The sequence below is a fragment of the Lycium barbarum genome, chromosome 1 (genome assembly GCF_019175385.1).
Source record: "Lycium barbarum isolate Lr01 chromosome 1, ASM1917538v2, whole genome shotgun sequence".
Classification (NCBI taxonomy): domain Eukaryota; kingdom Viridiplantae; phylum Streptophyta; class Magnoliopsida; order Solanales; family Solanaceae; genus Lycium; species Lycium barbarum.
Window position 1 is genome coordinate 156,587,400 of NC_083337.1, and position 16,339 is coordinate 156,603,738.

Consider the following 16,339-nt stretch of genomic DNA (forward strand, 5'->3'; position numbering starts at 1 on the left):
TTTCTTCTTCCATAAAAACTCTTTCTCTTCTCCCGAATCTTCTCATCTCTCTTTGTCAAATTTTAATAACTTTTTCCTGCTGCTCTCTTCCGTCATTGTTTCTTATCTTTAATTTTACAAGTTATTTTATTTTATTTAAATGGTTTAACTAAATGCAAAAGAAAAGGGTATGCTTAGTCTTGGTTCATGCTAATTAAAAAAAAATTATGTTATAGTAGCAATTATGCTTGTAAGCTTGAGTTGACGTACCTATATGAGTGTCATTTTTTCTATATAATGTTTTTCTACGTAAACCGAAAAGACAAATAACCCAATCCGCAATCCAAAGTTGATAAAACCGATCAAACGTTTAATTACTCTATTAATTGGACAGTGTAAATTGCGCTACGTCTACATTTACAACACAGTGGCACCCGGAACCTCCAAATTCTGGATCCGCCTCTGCCTATATCGTCATTCACCTTTAACAGAATGAGCAAAAAAGTTAGATATATTTATTTGGCTTTTCATGAGTTAAAGAGTTATGAATCCTGCTTTCTAAGTTTTTATTCCCTATAGGTTTTCTACGTACCGGTCATTACTTTAGGGTTACCTTGTTGCCAGGGTATCCAGTAGCTAGGACTAAATTGTAGCATAAAAGAGTTTGAAATCTCCATTTAAGATAGAGAAGTCAAAATTCAGAACTTCCCTAGAAAATGTCCTTATAGTAAATTAGTCATCCAAAAACATTACTCCCTCTTTTATTGACATTGTTTGACTGTGTAGAGAGTTAATAAAAAGAAGATTTTTGAAACTTAGGATCTTAAGTATGCTATGACATTTCTGTGGCTATAAAAGCACATTATTAAGGGTAAAATGGGAAGTCTAAAGTTAATTTTTTGTTAATTTTTTCCATATATATATAGAAATTTGTTATTCTTTTTGGAACAATTGAAAAGTAAAGAGTATCACCTTAAATGGAAATCATTCTTTTTGGAACAATTGAAAAGTAAAGAGTATCACTTTAAATGGAACAAAGGGAGAAATAGATTGCGGTCTGAAGATCATTTCCTTACATGGCAGAACATCTTATGCACATGACGTTATGAACATCTTCCAAAAACACAAACATGCTAGAAAATCAGAATAGCAGAACAACGAAGACAGCGAGAGGACTGACCTCATGAACCATTCGATTTCTTGGCTATTGTTTCCTTTTGGGCCTTTGAAAGTTGGGCTTTATAGGCTGGCTTGCAACAATGTCCTTGTCCACATTATTAACAGCCTCATATGAGATCAGAGGCTTCTTTATAGAAGAACGTGCATCAAGAGGAATACTGCCCGACACTGGGGGAAACTGCTTTCTTTTCAGCTGTTTCGGTACCTTCAGCCTCTCAATGATTCGTGAAGTTTTATCATCTAGTTGCCTTGTACTTTGAGAGGGATATAAAATATGTTGATCCAACTTTGGCTTGGAAACACAAGTGGGAGAACATATCTTAGGTATCTCTGTTACAATTAGCTGTTCCCATTCTTCTGTAATTTGTGAACCAGTTTTCTTATCAGTCGTTCTACTGTCCAGCATGTTGTTTTCTTCGACTGCTACATTGGCAGCCTGCAGAGATACTAAATATTCCAGAGAAGAATCTTTCGCAGTAGTGTTTGACACATTGGCTTGGCAGGTATGGCCCTTCGAAAATTAATGTTTAAGGTATAAATCCACAAGACTGCAATGAAGCATTATTCAACGAAGTTATTAAACTAGAAAATGCACATACAGATAACGATTATAAGATCATCATGGACAAAAAAATTAGTACATCAGAGAGAGCATGTGCTAGCAAAATTCAGAAGCTAGGTGGGATGGTCCTGTGGAGAAAAAAAAAAAACGAATTGAACTTAAATTTTTTTCTGGAGATATCCATTTTCCTGGCAAGACAGATAAGATATCTAGACATAGCAGCGTTTTGATACCATCAGGGAACAGGAAAAAGAAATTCCAAGGAATCCAAAAAAGTTGTAAATTGGATCTATGTCCAATGGATTACACCTAGTAAGATAGGTTTTTGTTCTTTTATAACCGTGGTGAAAGGTTTTTTGTTTTAGTTTGACCTGTCTTGTTCTACGACTTTTGGAACTATATTATACTCCGTGTTGTTAAAAGCTTGTAACTCAGTAGATGACTTGTTAGGTAATCGAATAACAAAACAATTTTTAAAGCGTAAAAAATGGAATTCTATAGTTTGAGTCATGAGTCACAGACTCACAATCAACCCGGGTTTGAACACTGGAAAAAGGGGTTCATAAAATCTTTATAAAATCAATAAACCAATAGTCACCGTTAGAGAGTTTACACTTTACCAAGCACGTTTAAAAAATGTGATAATGATTGGCAGTGAAGACGTGAATCCAAGCATGAAAAATGAAATTGCAAAATTTTCGAATTGTGCAACACACCTCCTCACGTAAGCTTAAATTGTCAGAGAGGGACACACTTATTTATTTATTTTGGATCTGCAACAACTACATCTACTTCTAATGAATTAACAAGAAATGCTCCAGAAACATTTTTCTGAAGCTAAGGGACAGTAAATTTGATTCTACAAGCTAGTCAACAGTTCACCACTTTCAGCAACTGAAAACTTTACAAGTGACCACTACAAAACTTTAGGCAGTATCCTCAGGATAGCAGAGGATGAAAATGAATACACTCCCATTTTCTAGCACAACCAATGTATAGACAAAATGGTTTTTTCTCTGTACTCCACTCCAACATATATGTGTCTGTGCATTTTGAATGCGTAACAGAGAATGGTAAGACGTTATTTATAATTGGCGATGGAGAAAGAATACCAAGGGAGGATATAAAATTGAAAGTGAGATTAATTCCGTGATTATTCTCATTGATGGAATTGGTAAATATACCATAGTTACGATGTCCTATTAGGATACAAAATATACTAACCTAAATTAGAAGATTTACAAAATATTCTATGACTACATATTTACATTATTTATCACACCCCCGCAGTCGAAACGGGAGGTTTACGAACGCTGAGACTGTCCCGAAAATCCTCAAATAAGACCTGTGGCAGTCTTTTAGTGAAAATATTGGCGAGCTGATATCGGGACGGAACATGAAGGACACGTACGTGGCCGCGCGCCACCTTCTCACGAACAAAATGGATATCCATCTCAATGTGCTTGGTGCGCTGATGTTGGATTGGATTCCCTGACAAGTAAATGGCACTGACATTATCACAATAAACCAAAGTAGCCTTAGGGACCGGACAATGTAGCTCCAAGAGTAGGTTACGTATCCAGCATGATTCAGAGACAACATTAGCAACCCCCCTATATTCTGCTTCCGCACTGGAGCGGGAAAGAGTAGGTTGGCGTTTGGATGACCAAGATATCAAATTGTCTCCCAAAAACACGCAATAACCCGACGTTGAACGTCGTGTGTCGGGACATCCCCCAATCAGCATCAGTATACGAAACCAAATCAGTAACTGAAGATGGATAGAGATGCAAACCATGATCAAGAGTACCCTGAATATACCGAATAATCCGTTTAAGAGCAAGCATATGTGTATCTCGTGGAGCATGCATATGAAGACAAATCTGCTGCACGGCATAAGAAATATCCGGTCTGGTGAAGGTTAGATACTGAAGAGCACCTGCAAGACTCCGGAAATGAGTCGGATCTTCACAAAGATCGCCAGAAGTGGCACTGACCTTCGGTTTAGTGTCAACCGGAGTGGAAGAAGGCTTACACGATGACATTCCTGCACGCTCAATAATCTCCGTAGCATAACTTCGTTGTGAAAGAAACATACCACCCTTGTGACGGGTCACCGCAATGCCAAGAAAATAATTCAAAGGACCTAGGTCCTTCATTGCAAATTCTGAGCCAAGAAGGGCCATAATCGAACAACGGAGAGTATCGGAAGAAGCAGTAAGAATAATATCATCCACATATAGTAAAATGTAAGCCAAGTCGTACCCTTTGCTGTAGATGAACAATGAGTTGTCGGACCTGCTATTAGCAAAACCAATGGAATAAACAAAGTCAACAAATCTTTTATACCAAGCTCTCGATGCTTGTTTAATCCCATATAAGGACTTGCGCAACAAGCACACATAATCGGGATGAGGTGGGTCTCGAAAACCCATTGGCTGATGCATATATACTGTCTCCTTGAGCTCTCCATGAAGAAATGCATTTTTGACATCCAACTGATGAATGGGCCAATGCTTAGAGAGAGCTAGACTTAAGACAGTGCGAATCGTAGCTGGCTTTACGACCGGACTGAAAGTCTCACCACAATCAATGCCAACCTGCTGTGTTTTGCCATCACCTACAAGACGGGCTTTATGCCTCTTAAAATCACCATTAGACTTTTCTTTATGAGTAAAAATCCACATAGACCGAATAACATTCACATTAGGTGGACGGGGTACCAACTCCCACGTCTTATTTTTAATAAGAGCATCATATTAATCATTCATGGCCAATTTCCAATTCGGGTGTCACGACCCAACCCCGTAGGCCGTGACTAGTGCCCGAGCTGGACACTCGTATACACACCTGTTAGCTATATGATCAATCCACGACTAAACATAACATGGACTTTATAAAGACCAAAACATAGTCTCGGAGCTGTCGCATAAATATATATATCCAGCAACCTGTCTCCTGAGGAGTCACAACTATCAACAGATAACGCAGTACATAAGCCGACAAGGCTGCCTCTCCACATCAAAACATTACGCAAGCCGACAAGGCTGCCACTACGACACAATAACACAAGCACGCCGACAAGGCTGCTACAGCGATAGAACACGCATAATGATCATGTACACAACTGACCACATCTGAATACAACCCACATACATGTCTACAGACCTCTAAGAGTTTCAACAGTGAAATATGACGGGACAGGGCCCCGTCATACCCCTGGACAACATATACATATATACGTCAAAAAGGGTCTGTACCAAAATCTGGGCTCCGGAACAACGGAGCTCTCCAAGACAGCAGAAAGGGAATCCTAAGCTGGCGGATCGCCAAAGCGAGTATCTGCACCTGCGGGCATGAAACGCACCCCCCCGAAGAAGGGGGACAGTACGGAATATGTACTGAGCATGTAAAGCATGAAATACAGTAAACAGGATCATATCTGAATTTGAGGAGTACAGAACACGAGTACAATATACAGAATACCAAAATGCTTGCCTTTGAAACATAAATCGTGCATGTCAATATCATATATCATACTCAACCCGTTATGGGACGTAGTAACATAATTAGATAATCATCTTGTATATATGTATATATATAACATGTCCCAGCCCTACAGTGAGGGACTCGGTAAAGAAAATCATATCATCATCATGCATATACATATATAACGTGTCCCGGCCCTCTAGTGAGGGACTCGGTGGATAAAGTAATCATATGCCATCCTGGCCGCCATTAGCGTATCATATCATCATGTCATCATATCATCATATACATATACATATAACGTGTCCCGGCCCTCTAGTGAGGGACTCGGTGAACAATGCAGTGAACCTGTGCACGATAACATACCCGGCCCGGGACTCGGTGAAAGACATATTGAGGCATGCACGAGCAGAGTAGTAAGAAACCATATGCAAATTAAATCATATGTAAGACTCAATAGAATAATCAAAACGAACCATCATTTGAAAACCAAGACAATAGTCATATCAAATACCTTTCGAATATCGCTGTGGATTATATCGAAATAGAATCTCAAGGATTATATACGCATATCAAGACATAATAAAATAGTTTCTGGAAATCAAGAACATTAGCCATCCTAGTGGCTCTAAGAATAGGAGTTCTTTGGAGTCATATATATATACATCGTCTGTTTGTTTCATAAAGATCATGCCACAATGAAAGAAGGGTTAGCTTTACATACCTGTTAGCGGCTATTCGTAACCCGTTCGTCTCGTTGCTCTTTTAGCCTATTTAATATAAGATTAACGTTATCGTTAGTAATTATATTTTCTAGTTCACAAATCTATAGCCCATTGCTTATAAAACCTATATTTCAGCTTAATATATTCTCGTTTAGGGTTATCTATTAGCTAAAGACTTAGCGAAAATCGGGCAGCACTTCCCCTATATATTCGCCCATCCCAAATTTCCAATTGCCCTCCAGTTAACACAGAGATACCAACAACAACATATGGACATAATCATATCTTCAATTCTTTTAATTCCATAAGGATAACAACATGTTCATATCAACACAACTTCAACCTTAACTTTCTAATTCTTTTCATCCCTTCACCATATAATCCATGACAACAACAACAACTATAATGCAACTTAAAATTAATTTACCACGCCTAATTAGAGCAGCCCCCTACACGACTCAATTTACATTTCAACACCAACATCTACAACTTCTTATATTCATCACATATCTACAAATTTATACAAGCTTAAATTGTCTCCAAAATGTGTATAAAAAGAGATTAAATCTTACCTTAATCAACTTGGCTCCTTAACCTTGCTAATTACTTAAATAATTTCAACACTTTGAGACATTAATTTCCCTCCATCAAGCTTTCATTGCTCGGCTAAAAACACTTTGGCCGAGAGGCTTTTTATGCTTTCACTTCAAGAAAATGTTTATGTGTTTTGTGTTCAACTACAATGTGGAAGAGGACTCATTTGGTGATATACATGTATGAGCCTTCTAGGCCCTACACGTGACCAGCCCAAAAAAAATCTGAATCTATAGTTGTATTTAGTCAATTCATTTTATTCTACTAGTTTCCTTTACTTTGGGGAATTGGTTGGGTCATTGTTGAAAAATCTGCCCGTATTGGCTCCACCTCAATAACAAGTGATAATATTAAATCTGTATAGGGATTTAAATGGGTCCACAAAATTAATAACTTCATGCTTACCATTCATTTCCAAAACGTGTCCACTGGTACATAGCAATAGTCATATGTTGCTGTATACACCATGATCCACTTTGTCCTCCACTATAGTACCAATGAAACCTTAATTTAATGTCTAGCTTAATGTAATGATAAAACATACCATGTGCTGTAATCCAACTCTTTTACAAAGCACAAATGTTTTATCCTCTTGTGTACGCGTGGAATCATGATGTCTACTCCTAATCCTTTTAATTAAAGAATGCCACATAACAATATATATAAATTTGTCATGCTAGTTGCTGCCACGTTAGGGGGGTGACATTCAAAATAATTCATCCACTTAATCCATAATTAAATAATTGACTTCCCACTAAGTTCATCAATTAACCATTTACGTATAATTAATTTCTTAAGCACACTTCATATACTCGTTATCATAATCATGTAGTATAACATAGTCCGTAGCCTCATTTTCCACACATAAAATATTATTTTCAATCATCGTCGTCACCCTTGTTAAGTCCAAAATTATTTCGGGACTTCATTCCTTGTATACACTGAATTCTTGATTTTTCATGCTTGAATATTCTCATATTGGACGGTTTAATTTCCTGGTCCAAAAATACAGGATATTATAGCTTGGACCGTATTTTATTCAAATAAATTTCGAACCTCGACGAAATTTATTTTATTCGATTGGAGTAACCTTTAACCTTCACGACACTTGGTTATCACTTGTTAAGCGTCGGATAAATACTTATAACCTCAAAAAAAATTGATCTTGCCTTATGTCGATTAACTTACGACAAATCAAACGTACAAAAGTACGGGATATAACATCGGGTCACGTAGCGCATCCAGCGGATTACGAGGTATGGGGGACCTGGTAACTGTCGTATGTAGATTGAATGGGTGCTTGGGCTTAAAGATCCCGCGCTGACTACGAGTGACCATGCGCGTTTGGGCAGGGGGCTGCTGGACAGGAGGAGGAGTAGTGGAGTTTTGTGGGTTGTTGGCAAGCTAGCTGGGCATAGGTGCGGGCTGGTCCAGCGTAGAGAAAGGCAGACGCTGCTGCCCAGCCGAAGGTGGCGTGGGCAGCTGGCCCAGACCAGGCGGAAAACCATTGGGCAGCGGAGGAGGGGGACACGGCAGCGGTGGAGAGGGGCTGGTGGCGAGATGACGGATCAAGTAAGGGGAAAAACCATCATCAAGGAAGTCATACGTGGTGGGAGTGGAAGTGTGGATTTTAGAGAACGGAAATTGAGTCTCATCAAATAACACGTGACGACAAATAATGATTTTATTGGAGGATAAATCAAAACATTTGTAGCCACGATGGCTTGGTGGATATCCCAAAAAGACACATGGAGTTGACCGAGGTTGCAACTTGTAAATAGTAGTAGACGGAAAAAGGGGATAACATAAACACTCAAAGACCCGGAGATGAGAATAAGATGGTTTCCGTTGATAAAGGACTTCTAAAGGGGATTTGTGACCTAACAACTTTCTTGGTAAAATATTAAGGAGATAAGTCGCCATTTGCAATGCATGATGCCAAAAAAATGGAGGAATGGAGGCATGAGCAAGAAGAGTTCGGATGACATTATTTATTGAACGAATTTTTCTTTCGGCTTTCCCATTTTCAGAGGATGTATGAGGACACGAAAGGCGGAAAGACATCCCATTGGACGCACAAAATTTTCCGAATTGACCATTATCAAATTCCTTCCCATTATCGCATTGGACATTTTTGATAGGACGTTCAAATTGAGTAAGGATATGGGACTTAAAATCTATGAATTTGGAGTAAACATCAGAATTTCTAGCCAAAGGGAAAGTCCACAAAAAATTAGTAAAATCATCCAAGAACAAAACATAATAACGATGCCCCATAGAACTCAAAACGGGAGAAGTCCACAAATCACTATGAATAATGTCAAACGGAAATAAAGTCTCGGAAATAGAACTAGAAAAAGGCAACTTAACATGTTTACCAAGAACGCAAGAATGACAAATACTAGATGAACTAGAACTATTACATTCAATGCTTTTATTGTGCCTAAGAAAATCCAAAATAGAAGCTCCCGGGTGGCCCAAACGATCATGCCAACGTGTAGAAGACAAGGCAGCAAAAGTTGATGGTGAATGGATGGGGTGTTTGAAGGTGGACAATGGATAAAGAGCACCCCTACTATTACATCTCATGAGAGCCATCCCCGTCCGGAAATCCTTCACAGAAAACCCATAAGGATCAAATTTAACACTTAAATAGTTATCAGTAGTAAATTTACGAACCGATATTAAATTCTTTATGAGTTTTGGAGCAAGAAGGACATTATTTAATAATAATGGAGGGTTTGGGGGAGGCAATTTAGCACGACCACAACCTCGAATTGGAATTGACTTACCATCACCAACAACAATGCCAGTATTATGATCGCTCAAATTAAAATAAGACGAGAGAGTACCTTTTGTGGATGTCATATGGGATGTGGTGCCGGTATCCATATACCAATTTGGATCGGGTTGGCTCAACGTCAACGTGTGCATGGCCGATTCAATATCAGTCGGAGTCCACTGCGTCGTTGGGCCTGCTGCTGCATACGCCTGCTGCTGTGGTCCCGAGCCCAAAATTCCAGGTTGGGCCATCGACCTGCCACCAGAAGAAGGTGGCTGCGGCTGCCACTGCTGCTGTGGCCGAGCCCACTGCTGGGTGGGATACGGGCAAGGGGGAGCCCATTGCGGCATCCACCCCCATGGCCACGGTGAAGAGGACTGCTGCCACTGCTGCTGCATGGGGACCTGCTGTCGGTCGCCTGAGGCACGACCACCATGGCGACGGTTGGCATTGCCGCCGCCAGAACCACGGCCACCGCCGTTATTTTTCCCGCCGCTAGAGCCACGATTTTTGTGGTTATTTTTCCCCCGATGATGGTGAGCACGACCTGAATTTTCGGAATTAGCCACCATAGCCGTGGGCGAGTCATCATGCATTTCAGCCAACGCCTTTTCCTCAAGGCATAGACTTGATCGAGCTTCGGAAAATGATGGAAGAGGCTTACTTTGCCGGATGTAGGTGCCCACATTCTTGTACGCCTCGGTGAGGCCAGCCACCATTTGAAGAACGAGGCGGTTGTCGGTCACCGGAGCCCCCACGCTCTTGAGTTGATCGGCCAAGGTCTTGAGTCGTTGACAATATGCCGAAGCGTTCGGAAAATCCCGCAACTTGACATGAGAGAAATCATGTTCCAATGCAACGGCACGGGAGTTTTTGTTGTCTTGAAAAAAATTATGGAGGCGATCCCAGGCCTCCTTTGCCGATAGATCTTGTTCGATGATCGTATGCAATAAGTCAGTGGAGATGGTTGCATACACCCATTGAAGTACCATGGCATCCAAGGTGGACCACAACTCCTTTTCTTCGTCGGTGGAAGGAGCCTTCTCCTTTCCGGTCGGGAGAATGTGGGAAAGGACACGGTGAGACCGGGCATGAAGCTTGAATAATTCGGCCCAAGCCGAATAATGATCCGTTTCCATCTCAAGAACGATAGGAATGTGATTCTTGATGTTTGAGACAGCCATAGCAGGATGGAACTTGGTGTCTGCCATTGATGGAAAGCAAGAAGGTGGACGGAAAAAGAAGAAAGAAGAGGACGACGGAAAAAAATTAGGGCAGCGAAAGAGGAGGAAAAGAAACCCTAGTATCTGATACCATGAAAGAGATTAATTCCGTGATTATTCTCATTGATGGAATTGGTAAATATACCATAGTTACAATGTCCTATTAGGATACAAAATATACTAACCTAAATTAGAAGATTTACAAAATATTCTATGACTACATATTTACATTATTTATCAAAAATAACTGTCCAAACTGTAGGCTTTCTTTGACTAGTAAGTCCAGTTTTTGATGGAAGCCTCTCTCGTGCTGAACTGGATCATAATCTCCAATATCCATCTGTGGGTTGCAAAGAGTGTCAGGACAAAAAACTCAAGAAGAACCAAACGTAAAATCTACTAAATCATGAACGAATCACAAGCTCAACCCTTTCAAAAAATTGCAAGTGGATAAGACATAGAGCCGTATTGAAATTCACAAAACTCAAAACTGCAAATCCTTAAGCGAAAGAAAATGAATTCAAAATTTCAGAATACATCTTTGTGAGATTCTACTTTGAGGAAACCTATTGACGTACTCGTAGGTGGATGCTATTTCATCTTCAATCAGTATTAATAAGTCAAATTTGGCAAAACTCCCAGGAAGAAGGAAGCGTCATGAAATGTATGTCAAGAAACAACTCAAACAATTAAACTAACCTTAAGCAAGTGGCTTGAAGAGAGTTTTCACTATCCTTGGCTACAGTAGCATAAGCAAAATGATTGGTGTCAGCGACAGGCAAGACCTCCTCTGATCCAGCAAGTCGCTGCAAATGAGAATTTTAACACAATTATTTGCAGCATCCTGTCAACAAGCCATAAAATTTCTTTAACTGAGATCCCAGTTTCTTCTGGCTGGTAGAAAAACAATATTATTTCTTGTTCCATATCCTTCTTTTAAAGATGATTTATGAAACATAATACCAAAGTCTTATTATCTTCCAAAGGCTGGAGCTGGAAGTTAAACTGTTAATGGTATGTAATCAACAGAATAGACGTCTCACCATGAGAACCTTCTTGGCAGCCCATCCATTTTTTCAAATATGTAGGAACTAATCAAAACCACCTTTCTCGTAATATATTTATCATGTCCTCCCCGTGAGTATAAAACTCTGTCATTTAGGACATTGGAAAGTTTCAGATCTGCCAGCAGTTACCAGACAAATTGTAACAAGAATGATTAATCTGAATAGTGCTCGCGTATGAAGTAAAATATAAATTTAGTTTCAAACATCCAAAAAGAATGTAAGCATCACCGCTACAACATAGAGCTCCAGAACTGGTGAACTCAGGTGAAAAAAGCATCAGAAGGCAAATTGTTCACAGCATGGTGGAAAGAGCGGAGATTAAAATTGCCTCGTGGACCATATGCTACTTTCAGCTATAAATAAACGTCAAGTGTCAGTTTATCAAACAATAAATAAAACGGAAATTTTCAAAAATATATAGCCCAAAATAAATTATTACGCCACGTAATACAATATTATACAACATTATACCTGGGGAAAACATTATACCTAATGCACCAACCTTGTATATAAGTGTATAAAAGGTGTTTATACACAAATATGGGCTAAATCGGGGTAATAAACTCAAAATATGGGCTACGTGGCGTAAATATTTTCTCTCAGTAGACTTAGAGCGTAATTTTCGCTAAATAAAAAGCATCAGATATAGTCAAGGACAGATTAGCTCAATCATTATATAGGTTGTTAAAAGGAGAAACTTAACTGTGAATCATCAATGGTGATTGAGAGAGATTAGATGATTAAGGAAGAAGAGAGGTAGGCACCAGTGAGTTTTGAGAATAACCGACTTAGTCTTTCATTCCACACTTCTCAAAATATACACGTCATTAAAAAATGCCAGCTGTAAACAAACCACTTCTAATTATCTAACTAACTGTGTACAACTAGTCTAAGCTATCCTATTGAATGCACAAGTAAAAGCAACAGCTAGCAGTAATTTCTACACTCCCCCTCAAGTTGGGTCCTTGAAAATGTCAACTAATCCCAACTTGAACAACATGTCATTGTGGAGCTGCTTTCCCAGACCCTTGGTGAATATGTCTGCCATTTGTTCCTTGCTTGCAATGTGCTCAGTTCTTATTAGGCCTTCTAGTATCCTTTCTCTAATGAAGTGGCAATCTATTTCTATGTGTTTAGTCCTTTCGTGATACATGGGGTTTGAGGAAATTTGTAGTGCTGCCTTATTGTCATAGTGTAGGTCCATTGGCAACTCAACTATAGCACCCAACTCTTGTAGCAAACTTTGCAGCCAAACCAATTCAGCAACTGTTGTTGCCATGCTTCTATACTCAGCTTCTGCTGAGCTCCTTGACACTGTGCTCTGCTTCTTAGACTTCGATGAAACTAAGGAATCACCAAACTTTATGCCAAAACCTGTTACTGAATTCCTAGACAATAGGCAAGATGCCCAATCAGCATCACAAAATGCAATGACCTTGCCTGAAGTTCTGCTGCTCATTAAGAGTCCTAGGCCAGGTTGTTTCTTCATGTATCTAACTACATGTAAGGCTGCATCATAGTGACTTTTTGGGGGCATGCATGAACTGGCTTAGGTGCTGCACAGCAAAGGAAATATTTGGCCTTGTCATGGCTAGATACAACAATCTTCCTATCAGTCTCTGATATATTCTTCTGTCTTCCAGCTCTGCATCATCATCAGTTGTTTTAAGTTTGTCATCACCATCAGTTGTTTTGAACATATCATCATACTCAAGACTGGTGAGTTTTTGATTTTGTTCAAGAGGAGTGGCAGTTGGTTTTCCTCCCCCTAATCCACACTCTGCTATCAATTCCAAGGCATACTTCCTTTGATTCATCAATATACCTTTGGCAGACCTAGCAAATTCAATCCCAAGGAAAAATCTCAACTCACCTAGGTCCTTCATTTTGAAGTTTTGATGTAAAAGGATTTGGCTTCTTGAATTAGTGCTGGATCACTGCCTGTAATCAATAGATCATCAACATATACAAGTATGATGACTATACCAGTTCCATTAGTCTTAGTGAATAGGGAATAATCCAGTTTGCTTTGGGAGAAGCCTGAATCTGTCAAAGCTGTGGTAAGTTTAAGATTCCATTGCCTACTGGCTTGTCTCAGGCCATATAGAGACTTAAGTAGCCTACATACTTTATGCTCCCCCTGGCTACTAAAACCAGGAGGCAAGGTCATGTAAACCTCTTCATGTAGGTCACCTTGGAGGAAAGCATTATAGACATTCATTTGCAAAATGGGCCAATTAGATTGAGCAGCCAAGGAAATGACACACCGTACAGTTACCATCTTAACCACAGGGGAAAAAGTATCATGGTAATCCAAACCTTCTTGTTGGGTGTACCCTTTGGCAACCAACCTGGCCTTGTATCTTTCTATAGTGCCATCAGCCTTGTACTTTATTTTAAAAACCCATTTGCAACTAATAGGAGTCTTATCTACAGGTAAGTCAACAATCTCCTAAGTGTGGTTGTCACGTAGGGCAACAATCTCTTGTTCCATAGCCTGGACCCAACTACTCTCTTGAGCAGCTTGGGTGAAAGAGGAAGGTTCAGAGATAGAAGCAAAAAAAACTGTAAGGTATGACTTGTAGGAAGGTGAGAGAGATGAGTAGGACATGGAACTGGAGATAGGGTGTGAGGTAGAAGATTTGGAGATATAATCAGTGTGCCAAATAGGAGGCTTAGAAACTCTTATAGATTTTCTGGGAGCAGGTTGAATGTGTGAAGGAGAGGGAAGGGATGGAGGAGAAGAAGAAGAAGAAGAAGAAGAAGAAGAAGAAGAAGAAGAAGAAGAAGAAGAAGAAGAAGAAGAAGAAGAAGAAGAAGAAGAAGAAGAAGAAGAAGAAGAAGAAGAAGAAGAAGAAGGAGAGAGTGTAGGGTCAGATGGAAAAGAGGAATCAGATGCAGAATCAATAGGGGGTGTAGAGGCAATTGTTGGTGGGTCAATAGCTGATTGGACAGAGTCCTGAGAAGGTGAAGTGGGAGGTGAGGATGAAGAGGTAGCAAGAGGTGTTGCAGGTGAAGGAAAATCAATGTCTGTAGGATGTGGATAGGATGAAGAGTGAGTAGGAAAAATAGTGTGAGAGTAGTCTAGCTAAGAAGGTGTGTCTAGGATACTTAAAAGGGAAAATAGTTTCTCCAAAAGAGACATCCCTACTAACAAAGAAAGCACCAGAGGAAATGCAGTAGATTTTGTAGCTTTTGTGTGTCTGAGTATCCCATGAAAATGGAAGGTATAGCTTTGGAGGAAAATTTGTCTGTAAACTGAGGTTTGGTTGCATAACATAAGCATCCTAAGACCTTCAAATGATCAAAAGAAGGAGAAACTCCATGAAAGGCTTCATAAGGTGACTTGCCAGATAGCGAAGAGGAGGGTAGCCTATTAATGAGAAAACAGGCTATAAGGAAACACTCACCCCAAAATTTGATGGGGATGTGGGCTTGAAATCTAATTGCTCTAGCCATCTCTAGTAAGTGCCTATGCTTTCTTTCAGCTATACCATTTTGCTGAGGTGTGTGAACACAAGAGCTTTGATGGATTATTCCAAGGGAGGAAAATAGAGAGTTACATTGGGAATTGAAAAATTCAAGACCATTATCTGATCTAACAACTTTGACACATGCAGAAAACTGAGTTTTAATGAGAGTTAGAAAGTTTTTGATACAAACAATGGCATCACTTTTTAGTCTCAAAAGATACAACCAAGACATTCTAGAGTAGTCATCAACTATTGTAAGAAAGTACTTGTGACCATTGCAAGTACATTGTCTATATGGGCCCCAAACATCCATACGCAGAAGTTCAAAAATACAGGTAGTTTTAGAAGTACTAGTGGGGAAAGGAAATCTGGTCTGTCTTGCAAGAGGACAAACTGTACAAGGGGAGAATGTCTTATTCTGTAAAAGAGGCTGCAAGGTGGTAATCTTCTGCAGTACTGCAACTGGGGCATGCCCAAATCTCATATGCCAGATAGAGGGATCAGCTTAAGCTTGAGTGGATGAAGAGAAGCATTGAGGTGAGGTTGAACCTAATGTATTGACAAGTGCAGGTTGCTTGGTAGATAGAAGCAAGTAAAGTCCTTCCTTCTCCTTACCAATCCCCAACACCTTGCCAGTGCAAAGGTCCTGAAAAAGACGGAAAAAGAATAAAGGGAGGCACAACAGTTTAGCTCTTTAATGAGTTTAGAGATATGGAGAGTAGATTGTATTCAAAATGAGGGACATGAAGCACATTGTGTCTCTCAGTACTGCCAAATAGAGTCACTGTGCCAATGTGCCTTACTTCAGTAGTTTGACCATTTGGTAGATGAACAAAGCTAAAATATGGAGGAAGTATAGTAGATTTAAGTAATGAATCCAGGCTAGAGACCATGTGATTGGTAGCTCCAGTGTCAAGCACCCAAGGTTTTGCATCTAATCCTGCAGAAATACAACTATTTGCAGTAGGAGAGGTTTTTTGACATATACCTGCCATGTTAGCAACTGCTTGTTGTGGGAGACTGTCCTTATCAGCCATCTTCAGAAAATGCTGGTATTGCTCAGGGGAAAATGTTGGTACTGTTGGAACTATCAGTGGAGAAGCAGCTGCAAATGATAAGCTTGATTCTCCCATCTCTATTCCATCATCATAGGTCACATTGTTAGCTTGAGGTTTTCTGTTTCCTCCAAACCTTTGTCCTCTATTATTCCTGTCCTCTCCAAAGTTATGCCCTCTATCATTCCTATCATCACCCTTCTTCTTTGCA

The 16,339-nt window shown here is 39.7% G+C and overlaps 1 pseudogene; it reads right to left on the reverse strand.

Annotated features, from left to right (window-relative positions):
• Positions 1–1,022: 1,022 nt before the first annotated feature.
• On the reverse strand, positions 1,023–13,089 carry LOC132616863 (uncharacterized; annotated as a pseudogene).
• Between the last annotated feature and the right edge of the window lie 3,250 nt (positions 13,090–16,339).